Source organism: Netta rufina (assembly GCF_964035555.1).
Source record: "Netta rufina genome assembly, chromosome: 4".
Taxonomy (NCBI): Eukaryota; Metazoa; Chordata; class Aves; order Anseriformes; family Anatidae; genus Netta; species Netta rufina.
The window spans coordinates 31949194-31960644 of NC_140127.1; positions in this window are offsets into that span (position 1 = coordinate 31949194).

An 11451-nucleotide genomic window follows, 5' to 3' on the forward strand; every position below is an offset into this window, starting at 1 on the left:
ATCCACAGTGAGCAGGTAGATGTGGCAGCTGACCATATTTACAACGAAGCTGCATTTTGGGGCAAGTGCTGGAGGGCACGACGTCTGAGGTTCATCTGGTATGTTCCTGCATTTTTCCCTTTTTTGCCACAAAGTGAGTGATGACTTTAATGTTTGTCTTTATAAAGCGAGTAGGAGTTATATTGGCTATACTGCTACTTGGCAGTCTTAATGGCACCACGCTTACAACTAATAAGGAAGAACTATCTTGCAGTGCAGCCATAGAATGAAACGGGGAATTTCGGTAGCAGTTACCAAAGAAAATGTTGGCAGTGGGTGCTGTCTTTGGGCTATTTTTGCCTAACCAGACTACTGCAAATAGATTTTTTAAACAGCTCGAGCATACTCAAAGCAATGGCAATATATTTTATTAAAAACAGTGCATTGCTTGGTAGGGCAGAAGGAAATAATGGCTCAAGGGTCTGGGAATGGGAGATGGAACCGTTTACGTCTAAGTCACTCCTTCACATCCAGCCAAGGTCAGCAGTAAACAAGAATCCTATCGTTACCAGCTGGTGGCCCACAGAACGAGAAATAAATTGATAGCCGGTTTCCATTAACGGAGGCAAATATCACAGAAAGAGAACCAGAAGTGGAACTAATTGACACCACTGTTGGCTCTACCCGGGAAGCTGAGGACAGAGCCGCGGTGGAAACCGGACCTCCGGCTCTCGGCGCAGCGGGTGGTCCTGGCGGAGCTCAGGTGGCAACACACGAGCCACTCTTTGTGCTGTCACAGTGCCAAGGCATCCCATGTCCTGCAGGAGCCCAGCAGAGATGCTGAAACAAGCGACCTCCTCCTGGCAGGGCAAGGACATCTCCTCTGCCCTGGCCTTCCCAAGGAATTGCATGCATCCCAACAACACCCGTGCCTGACCGACCTTCAAGGGTATTTGCACAAGCAGTGTCCTCTTCGCCCACCTTCCTTTAATTACACGTCCACTTGAAGTAATAAAATTGTAAAGTGTAATGCGTGAGCCTGGACTGAGCTGGCAGCTGATGTTTATTATTATTTTAATTGTTTGCTTCTTCTGGATTTTCTGGTGTAATTAATTTATCTAGCCATAATATTTTAGAAACACAATCAAATGTCATTTTAATTTGAAGCCAAAAAATACAGACTCGTACTATATGAAAGCTCAAAAAATGATGACTCTTTTTTTAAACACCACAAGGAGAATGTCAATTTAGCATAATTGCATTAAAGAACAATCCCCTGAGAGAGAAAAAAAAAAAAAAAAAAAGAAAAGAAAAAGAGAGAGAGTGAGAAAGGATTTGCCAAAAATAAAAAGACTGCATGGGTCAGTGGTCTCTTGATTACAATGTACACATTACAATATGCGTGTGTATATATAAGCACATACATGCTTGTACATAATCGTTTATAAACCAGCATGCTTTAACACTTAGCTCCAAATTTATACTTTACAAAATGATCCTTTCATAGGTATTAAGAGAGCATGAGCTCCAGAACTACAAAAGGAAGTGTGCTGGTTTGTTTTTACTTTTCTCATATGACAGGCCAAATATTGCCTTTCTTGACATTAATATCTGGAAATTTGTTACACAAGTAAGGTAGGGGGAAAAAATTAATAAATGGGACTCATTAAAGGTATTGCCAGAAAAAACTTACTAGATTTGGCCAGGACATTGATTTAATCAACATTTTTTCTTATTGAAAGCAAATGTTCAAGTGCAGTGAATATGAACCGGCTAACTGAGGAGTTTCAAAAAGCAGAAAATAAATCCGTATAAATCTGCATATATATACCAAATCTTAAATGGAAGATAGCTCTGTCTGCATATCCTGGAGAAGATCCTGGGGAAAATAGAAATAAGTTTAAAAAAAAAAAAAAAAAGGCAGAATTAAACTTTGATGTCTGCAAAAAGATGCACTTTGAAAAATGAAACTCCCTACTTCTTTTTGGGGGCTGTTTTATGGAATTCTGGCTATGCTACATGGATAAAGCTCTTGTGAAATGCTTTTCTCTCTCCTCAACATATCTGATTTTATGCAAGGCTTCCTTCCAAGAGCTAGAGATGTATGCTGAGCATCAGTCTATATGGGAACACAGAAAGCTTCCAAAAGATGTTTTGCTGAGAGGGGACAGCTGTGCCTGCCCTTTGTCCTCTGAGAACTGTGTTTGGAGCTCCTGGTGGCTCCAGCTCCCTCAGATACCACCTGGAGCATGCAAGTCCCTTTATGCACCTAAATATGGCCTTATAGGTCCGGAGAGATCTAGAATGCCATCATCGGCTGGGTGCAGATGCCACCCCTGTCTGTGCCTGCAGGAGGGGCCTCTCCTGGCTTTCTCCACAAGTGTTGGGAGACAGAACCAGTCAACACCATCTTTCATTTGCACACCAGTGCAGGAACGAACAGCAGCATGTAAGATAAGGCAAGCATTCTTGCTCCAGTTCATTTCCTTGCCCTAATATATTCATCAGCATTTACTCTTCATGCCATGTGACAAGTGGCACAAGCACAGGCTGAAGCAGATGAAAACACTAAGCAGAAGCTCTGGGAAATGCCACATCTACAAGTAACCTACCACAAGGCAGCTGTGCAAAGCTAAATGTTTTCCTTACCTCTCCATGAGTGCAATCTGCACCTTGAGTCAGCTATGCCACAGACAAAGATTTTGTTTTAAGTACAGGAGTCTTAAAAATAGCCTTCACCTCCTGAACCTTTTTCTACAAATGTTCCTCCACTTAGCCACAAGCTGAAGCTAATTTTCACACAACATCTGCTGTAATCAGAACCGTCTGTGTGGCTACACATTCAGGACAGAGAATTTATGGCCCATGTTCTTCCCATCCGACACCGGGAAGCTTTTGTGTGCATTGTCTATATGTCTGCATTAGCTATATGGCTTTGGGTCCAGACACCCACCCTGTTTCTTTTTCAAAAACACTTTTTTTTTTTTTTTTTTTAATCAGCAAATCAGCAAGGCATGCTCATTACTGAGATGCTAAGGAAGGAGCAAGTGATGCCAAGCCAGCTCTAGCAGAGATGCAGACTACTGTGCACAATTAGTTGTTAGGCACTGAAGAGGTCCATTGCAGCTTTTTGATCATCTGATGTGCTTTGAAAAGGTTCCTCAGCTTGGACCAGCTTTCCCTCACTATAGGTAATTAGGAAAGAAAAATAAACGAACGCAGGGCTCCTCTGGCTGCAGAGGAGTACTGTGCTCAACATAACCCCCTCGGCTGTACAAAGCCAGAGGGAGTTGCTAACAGCACTGACAGTTCAGGGAAGTGATTTATGAAGCTTTTCTTTTGTGAAAAGTTGGCATCTAGACAAACTATACCCCTGCTGCTGCCTGTGTACACCTCTGGCAAGTATAAAATGTGAAAGTATTCTGTAAACAGACCATCATGCCCAGCAACTTCTCTTAAAAAACATGATTAGAAACCAAAACAGCTTGATCTGCATTTGTTTGATATTTGTATAGGGGATTATGATATGGCAGCAGAAGAGCAAGAGACGTCTTACCACCTGGTAACACAGAAGATAAGTAACCATTTATTTACTTAGATAAAAACCTGATTTTTTCCACTGCTGAACATGTATTGCCAAGCTGTATTGCCAAGCTACTCCATTTTACACATTTTTTTTACAGTGTGTTACTTATGTGCAGTTTCTTTGCTCATCTGGATGCAGCAGTGACTAACCTCAGTCCATGGAGCCCACGCCCTCAGGAGGATCACCCTCACTCCAGGGTGATCTCTGGCTCAGAAACCAGTCTGCAGAGGCTGCTTGTCCAGCCCTCACCCAGCTGCATCCTCTGAAAGGTGATGCGGCTCTCTTTCTCCTTATCCATCTCTCTGTTGACCACAGAGAGAGCCTAGAGAGAGTTGGCTGTTGGAAATACTCTCTTCCATTTCAGTGTACTCTGCTCCTGCTACAGCTGTTTGTGAGTTTAACTCCAGTTAACTCGAGGGAGCAGCATTTGTGGGCACAGACCAAGTGCCCAGATGATTTTGGGTACGTGGGGAAGAGAAAGTCCTAGCACATGCAGCCACACCGAGCAGTGCCTCACAGGACCAAGCACAGATAAAGGACACCACACTGTCATCATGGGAACATCACATCGGGTCACAGAAAAGTTGTCTTAAGCTTATGTGGTAACTTTCAATCACCATTTTTATTCAGTAACACAGACCAACACAAAAATTCCTGTACTGTTTTGGTGATCTGATGATTACACTGTATTTGTGACACTTTAAAGAGTCAGTAAGCTATTTTAAAGTAAGAAATTGCTGGGAAGTTTAGTTTAAAACAACACAAAATTAAAAGAAGAGAGAAAAAAATAAACACAACACCACCAATATTATATTTCTATATTTGATAGAAGGGATACAGTTTTCCTTCATGGTCAAAAATAACATAGTAATAAGGACTTCTGCATTATCAGAAACCCATTTTCATGTGAGAACAACCACAGAGGCAGATGAGGAGTGCCATGTTCACCACTAAGCTGTGTCAAGGTTGCTCATGATTTGGATGAAAAGCAGTTACGAGAGTTTAAGGCAGCTTAAGAATAGGCTAATGTGTTTAACTTACAGATAACTCAATCAAAGCTTTCCAGATCCTGCTGTAATTGTACAACATGGTTAATCCAGTGCAAGAGACGTCATCTCTGCAGCCTCCTCGGAGGTGTTCCTGCAATCAGTTGAGCTGTTTTCATTAGGGTAAATGGATTGCACCATTACAATCAGGAATGAATCTATGCATGTTTCTGGTCACATGAGTTGAATTCCCTGTGGTAAAACTAATTTAAAAAAAAAAAAAAGATAACAGTGATTTTGAAGATTCATTAGCATCAAATCCCTCCAACCCTTAAAGCAAATGATGTAACATAGCCTTTAAAATATGGGGGAAAAATTCCTCAGCACAAAGGGGAACTGTAAAGAAATACTCTAAAGAAATCTCTGGAGATTTATCTGAGGAGGGCATTGAGAATTTTTTCCTCTTCCATCACAACGTTTTACTTTCACCAAAATCAGATATGGAGATATGGAGACATGCTCAGCTGGAGAGCTGCAGGAAAAGACAAATGAGGAATCAAGGTGTGTGTTTTGGATGACATCCACAGTGGGGTACTGTAGTTTCAGTGTGCTGGTTTTGTCAGCTTTGCACCTGTCCTACCTGGGAGGCTGTGCAGACCTGCCTGATCCACACAGGCAAGTTTATTCAGGGCTTAGGAGGTCGCCTCCCTGCCAAAAATCTGGAAAGTTTTTATAATCTACCTATGCCATCACATCAGCTAAATAAACTCTCCTTGCTCTTTCTGGAGTGGTGACTGCATTTATTTGATCTCTTTGGCACCACAGATTAAATACAAAAGTGTGCATTAAAGGAGAAAAATTTTGTTCAGCTATATTTTAGGTGAGATGGTGCAGGGTGAGAGAGAGAGAAAGAAGAAAGTCAAATAAGCAAGGTGTTACATTAGAAAAAGTAGCCTTTTCCTTGGCACAAAGTAATTGGAAGTAGAGCCAGGAAATTATGATTCTAATATGTATTCTGTCATCTGATTCCCTGTGTGGTCTTGGGCAAGTCCTTTAACCTGCTTGTCTAATTTCTTCAACCTGTAAAATGGGGACAACCAACCACAAAGGAGTTTGATGAGTACTAGCAGATGTTTTCACAGCACATTGAAAAACACGTGAGAATCCATGGATGTGCTATTATTACTATTGCACATATATATATATGTGTGTGCGTGCGTGTGCTATTATCGTTATTATAGTTCCCAGGAGTACACCTGATTGAAATGAATTTGAAATGAAATTTTCATATATAAAATACAAACAACAATCCTTTTTCCACAGTCTACAATTTTCTTTTATTTATTTTTGAGTTACAAAAATATCTTTACAAAGAATTCTTGCTCTGAAGCTCTCATAGAAATAGTTTGTTGAAATATTTTATCATTAGAAATCTGCTGTTTTGACTGGACCCCCAGGATATGTGGTATGTTTCTGTCTCTTTGCTACCTGAGTATGACTTTAAGGATTAAGTTGCTGGAGAAAATTACCAGAAAATTCAAAATTTGTTTAAAGTTTGCTCATTCAGGATAAAATTGAGTGGATCCTCTTTAAGATAGACACTGCAGGAAGCTGTGTTATGTCTTTTGGCATTTCTCTCTTCCTTCTGCCAGGTTTGACAAGAAAAGCCACTCCTCAAAGGCCTCACAGAAAAGAAGCACAGGAAGACTGTGCACATGGACATGTACTATATGAAAAATTGAAACAGGGATTCAGCAGGAACATGTGGTTAGAACCTCCTAGCTTTGCTACTTCAAGGTTTAAGTAGCTTTTACTGCACTGAGATGACACGCAACAGAAAGCATAAATAAAGCAGTCTGATAACTTGATGTCTATGAAGTATCATCCTCTGCTCAGTACTTTACTGCTGGTCTGATTTGCAAAGATGCTGACAGTTTTGCGGTCTTCACAGAAATCCACAGGAGCTGAGCAAGGATAAAAAGCACCCTTGACTAGGTACCTCCATCTAATAGGGAAACCTAACTCATTATGGCTCTGTTTGAAATTTCTGCTTTAAATTTGCTTTCAAACATCTGCTACGCTAATTCTAGCTTTAGTACAAATGAACAGACTCAGGGCTTTCTTACAGGCTTGAGACACACTGCAAAGCTCATTTCCAGCAGCCGAGGAAGGGGTTAGGGCTCCTTGCAGTGTGGATGTCAGGGTGTGGCAGTACAAACTCAGGCTAACAGAGCCGATCCCATTCAAACTTCAAGTATTTGCCATCCCCTGGAACAAGTGTTGTTTTGGACATGTTGCACAAGATGCTAGAAGAAAACTGGGACTTCGCTGCCATTCTCAAACAAAGAACATATTCATTAGGAAAACCATCTCCTCCGAAGCACTAACCCTGGGTTATGTTTCCTACAGACAGCAAGGGTTTCAAGTCGTATCATGTGTTACTCATTTACGTATCACGTTAACTAGTGAAGACAGCAGAAGGCTAATATTACTTCCTACCAGGTCGGGATCTCTCTGCAGCGTATTAGTCACTTCTTCGCTCAGAGGACTTGAGCTGTGCTGTATGGTTGTAGTTAAGAAGTCACCAGATGGTAAAGAGTCAGCACTCTAGCTTTGGGTGTAAACCCAAACCCCACTCATTTCCTAAGCAATTGTGTATTTGAGAAAGGCACTTGCCTTGTATGCATGTGAATCCATCAGTCAAGATGTTCCTGCTGTGGCCCTGTGATGGTGCTGCTTGGCGTGCACAGGGATGGGCCAGAGGTGGACAGAGTTCACAGTGAAATACCCCCCTAAACACACCTCCCACAGAACTGTGCACAACCCGCAGGTAAATGCATTTCTGAACTGACCTTGCTAATGCTGCCATGGCTGTATGCCTCAGCCTTATACCCACAGGTTGCTTGCTGCAGCTGGATGATCCCTCCTGAGCAAGAAAGGGCCTAACTTTGACTGAATGCTGACCCCATGGCCAGTAAAGGAATTTCACTGTCATTTAATAACAGGGGAGCTGCTCAAAGGTCCCTCTGTCCTGTCCTGTGCCATTGCAACTTAGCATGTGGGAAACAAAGCACTGCTCCAGAGAGCTAGGCCCAGTCACCGCAGAAACCAGTAACGAAGTTAAGGAGGGAGGCCTTACAAGGGGGCCCACTGTTTCCTTTTCCTTCGAGGTCTCTGGGAAGAATTTCACTTATTTTCCTGATGGAAGAGAATTGTCACAAGTACTGGTTTGATCTCTCACGTGGTACAGTGTTGGTTTCATTTAAACCACTTAGCAGCCCTGCTTAGGACATCTGTGTAACCAGCACTCCAGTGGTGCTCTCAGATCTCCACAGTTCCCATCCTGCTGTGCCAACAAACTGAATGGCCTCTCAGATCCAAAAGCTATGTATTCACAATGCCTGAAAAACAAGTAATTTCTGTAGCTTGCCAAGTAAACTAGGTTCAAGACCATTGTATTCTAGCAGTGGTTGTAGGGTATATGTCAATGGTTTTTGTTTAATGCAGCTTACTTGGACCATCATGTGGGTGATGGATGCATCAGGAAGTTTGAGACAGCTGAAGCAGATCTCTGCCTTGGAAGCATTAAGATACATGATTAGTCCTGTTTGTTAGAGTTTATGTGTTTCCTTAGGCAGGTAATTTTTTTTTTATTATTTTTTTTTTCAGGATCTTATGCTAAACCACTACAGAGGGTGAGTTGGTGACTTTACCTGGAGCTCCACATCACAACAGGTGGTGTAGCCACCTGAATTAGCAAGGAGTGACACAGGTGGACACCCTGGCAAATTTCTTCAGGGAAATTTACACAAGCTGTGCCTAAATTATACCTGAGTTAAGACCACTGTTATTAGCCTCTTATTTTGTCAGGCAAATTATTTCTTTGAAAAGTGCTTTTTCTTATAATAGGATATCAGAGGTCTTTTTTTTTCTTTTTTCATCAGTAATCACTTTTTTTGTGTTGGGATTTTAAATTAAAACCTTTTGCCTTGTAATTTTTCCACTTAGCAAGTGGATTATTGCCACTTAAAACAATGAGAACAAGCATTGTCCCTCGTGTTACGGAATGACTGGAAGAAAGAAAAAAAAAAAAAAAAAAAAAAGCAATAGAAGTATGCCATCTTTTGTTTACACATGTGTGCACATCAATGGTTTTCTGGTGTAGGCATATGAGAGGCATAGGGCTAGGAAGAAAGCACCAGCATGATTGATTGCGTTTTTCTGTTCATGGTCATCTGTCTGTGTGACATACACACAGCAGTACATATGGTTATCATAGCAGTCCTGACTCAGTGTATTTCACACATATCCATACTAAAATCAAAGCTACGGTTCCTTGTACTTGTTTATTTTGCTGGTATAATATATAGGGAAAGGCGACCCAAAGAAAACATAATGAATAATTCAAGAGAATTCCATTTTCACTCAAAACTCTGTGAAAACCAGACAAACTTTTCTGAAGCATAGAAGAGATGGGAGAGCACTGTGGCCACCTGACCTTTTTCCCATGGATGCTGTCTTCTCCATCATCAATCCTTTAACTTCATACCTATTTTTGGAAACTGTTCTCACACTAAATTTCCAAAAGCTGTTTAAACTGGGCTAGAATGAATGAAAACTGAATTAGATCCAACATCTTGACTTTTATACTGGTGATATATTTTGAGAAAGGACTATTTAAACCTTTTGTCTTGCAGAGAATGAAGCGCATTGCCGCTGCTACACAACCTGCCCATGAATAACAACTGTCTTCCAAAGCTGCTTTGTTTCTTGCCTCCAGCATTTTTTTTTTCAGGTTTATATATCTTTTCCCAGGACTGCATAAAGTGCAGATATGAAAGATATGAAATCACTGTGAGGGATGTTTTTTTGATAATATTTCTGTTCCTATACAGGGAGGGGAAAAAAAAAAAAAAAAAAAAAAAAAAAGTGGGAAAGAAATTGAGTAAGATTAATCTGGGAATTTTACTGCTTAGTTTTCAGCTTTACACATGGAGTTCTTATAATTTCCTGAACTACAACCAAACAAGATTTCTCTTCTATCAGGACTTTCAGATTTCTTGAAACCGGCCTTGTTCTTATACAGGAGCACTCAAACACATATATATTTCTGTTACTGATCTTATATCAGCTCATAGACATGTCATTTACAGAGATCCTCAGTTTCCCAGTGGATTTCATTCAGACTCTGGATAACATGGCACTCCAACAGCCTTACGTTACCCCAGATATTAGAATCTGCTCACTGTCTTCAAAATAGACCTGTCTTTGTTTCTAGTTTTGTGATTCATTTATCAGAGAATAGATGGAAGATTTTATGCTCAAGGATCAGTGTGTCCAAAGATGTCTATTTTGCCCAAATACACATGAAAAAGGAATTGTTCATATCTCCTTTTACATTTTATTTATTTATAATTTAGTTTAAATTCATTTAAAATTAATTTAATTAGAATAATTTAATTTTATTTTTCTATTTATTACTTTTTTTAAAAGCTCACTCAAAACTGCTATCAAGAAGTGTGCTAGACCAAAACATGTCTCTTGTTTCATATGCAGTATGAAGAATAATAACTATTTTAGGAATAAAACTGATACTTGAACAGAATTCTGTTATACAATACTCCCCTATTGGGGAAAGAAAATAGGACATAACCACAGCCTGGCCACTTACTTTTTCCATTTCTAGTCTCTGTCTGTGTTAGAAACTTAGACAACATTTTGCAGAGAGAACAAAGTGCCAGAGAAGGGAGTAAGAAGAATTTGATGGCTATCTGTCTTTCCAGCTGTGTGTTTTCTTGTCCAGTAGTCTCCAGCCATTTGTCTCAGTTCTGTCTGGGAGTTCGGTGTCTGTCACCCTGCACAAATATTGCTGCTTTGGGTGCGTGTTCTTAGGTGCAACTCCAATTGCACAGGATGCTCAATATGATAACAGGGATCTCTCCCACCTCTTTTTCAACGTGGTCAGGCCAGAATCTTACCAGAGGCATTTTGGGATGGTTATAAGCTTCATATACCTACCTTAACAGCACATGTGTCCCAGTCAGGAGCACCAGCAGCATTACCTTTCCCTAACTGCGCAGGCTCTTTGGTTTTCTCTAAAAAAGGGACAACAGATTATTTTCCCCAGAAAACATGGCTTGAATTCCCAGCCTGCACAGGAAGTATATGTACATTTTTTTCTGTGCTGAAACAACGAATCGTTGGGAGAAGGAAGAAGAATCAGGAGCTTTCACCGAGGGGCTGGGAGCCTGTACGGAGCCATCCCTACCTGCCAATGGCAGCTTGAATATTTGCTGGCATGTCAAAATGGTAAGGAGAGCAATCCAAGCCATGTCTCCTGCTCAGAGTGGATCAACACAAAAATGAGCCCTCCGGCTTCCAGGGGAAGGAAGAACGAAGGGAGCAATGAACCACCTCCCTAACAGGTTGCTGATTTCTGGGGGAAAGCTGGTGTAAAAGCAGAGCTTGTGGTGAGAGCAGGGCCAGTCCTGCAGCCCTTCCTCCCATTCTTAGACCTCGTTTTTGTCCGTGTCCTTTTTTTGTTCCCCTTCCATAATGACTAGAGTGGACATGTTTGCTGGCAAGGGCGTTTGCTAAGCTGCAAGCTGGGAGGGAACGTTGCAGGCTGTTTGAGGAGAGCACAGGGTTTGTTCCCCAAGGCCACAGAATATGCCACGTGGCTGATCACAACCAAGCAGGTTTGACCAGCAGGCTCTTAGCAAGCTGTTCACCAGCTTTCCACAGACCACAAACTGCTTGCAGACAGTGAGCGGGGGTGGATTGTCAGTTGGTAATATGAAGCGCACGCATTTCTTGGAAATGCCAAATGAAAGCACTTGTTTTCCTTCAAAACGCAGTTCTGCACTGGGTGCACCTTCTGCTAAGATGTACGGCTGCAAA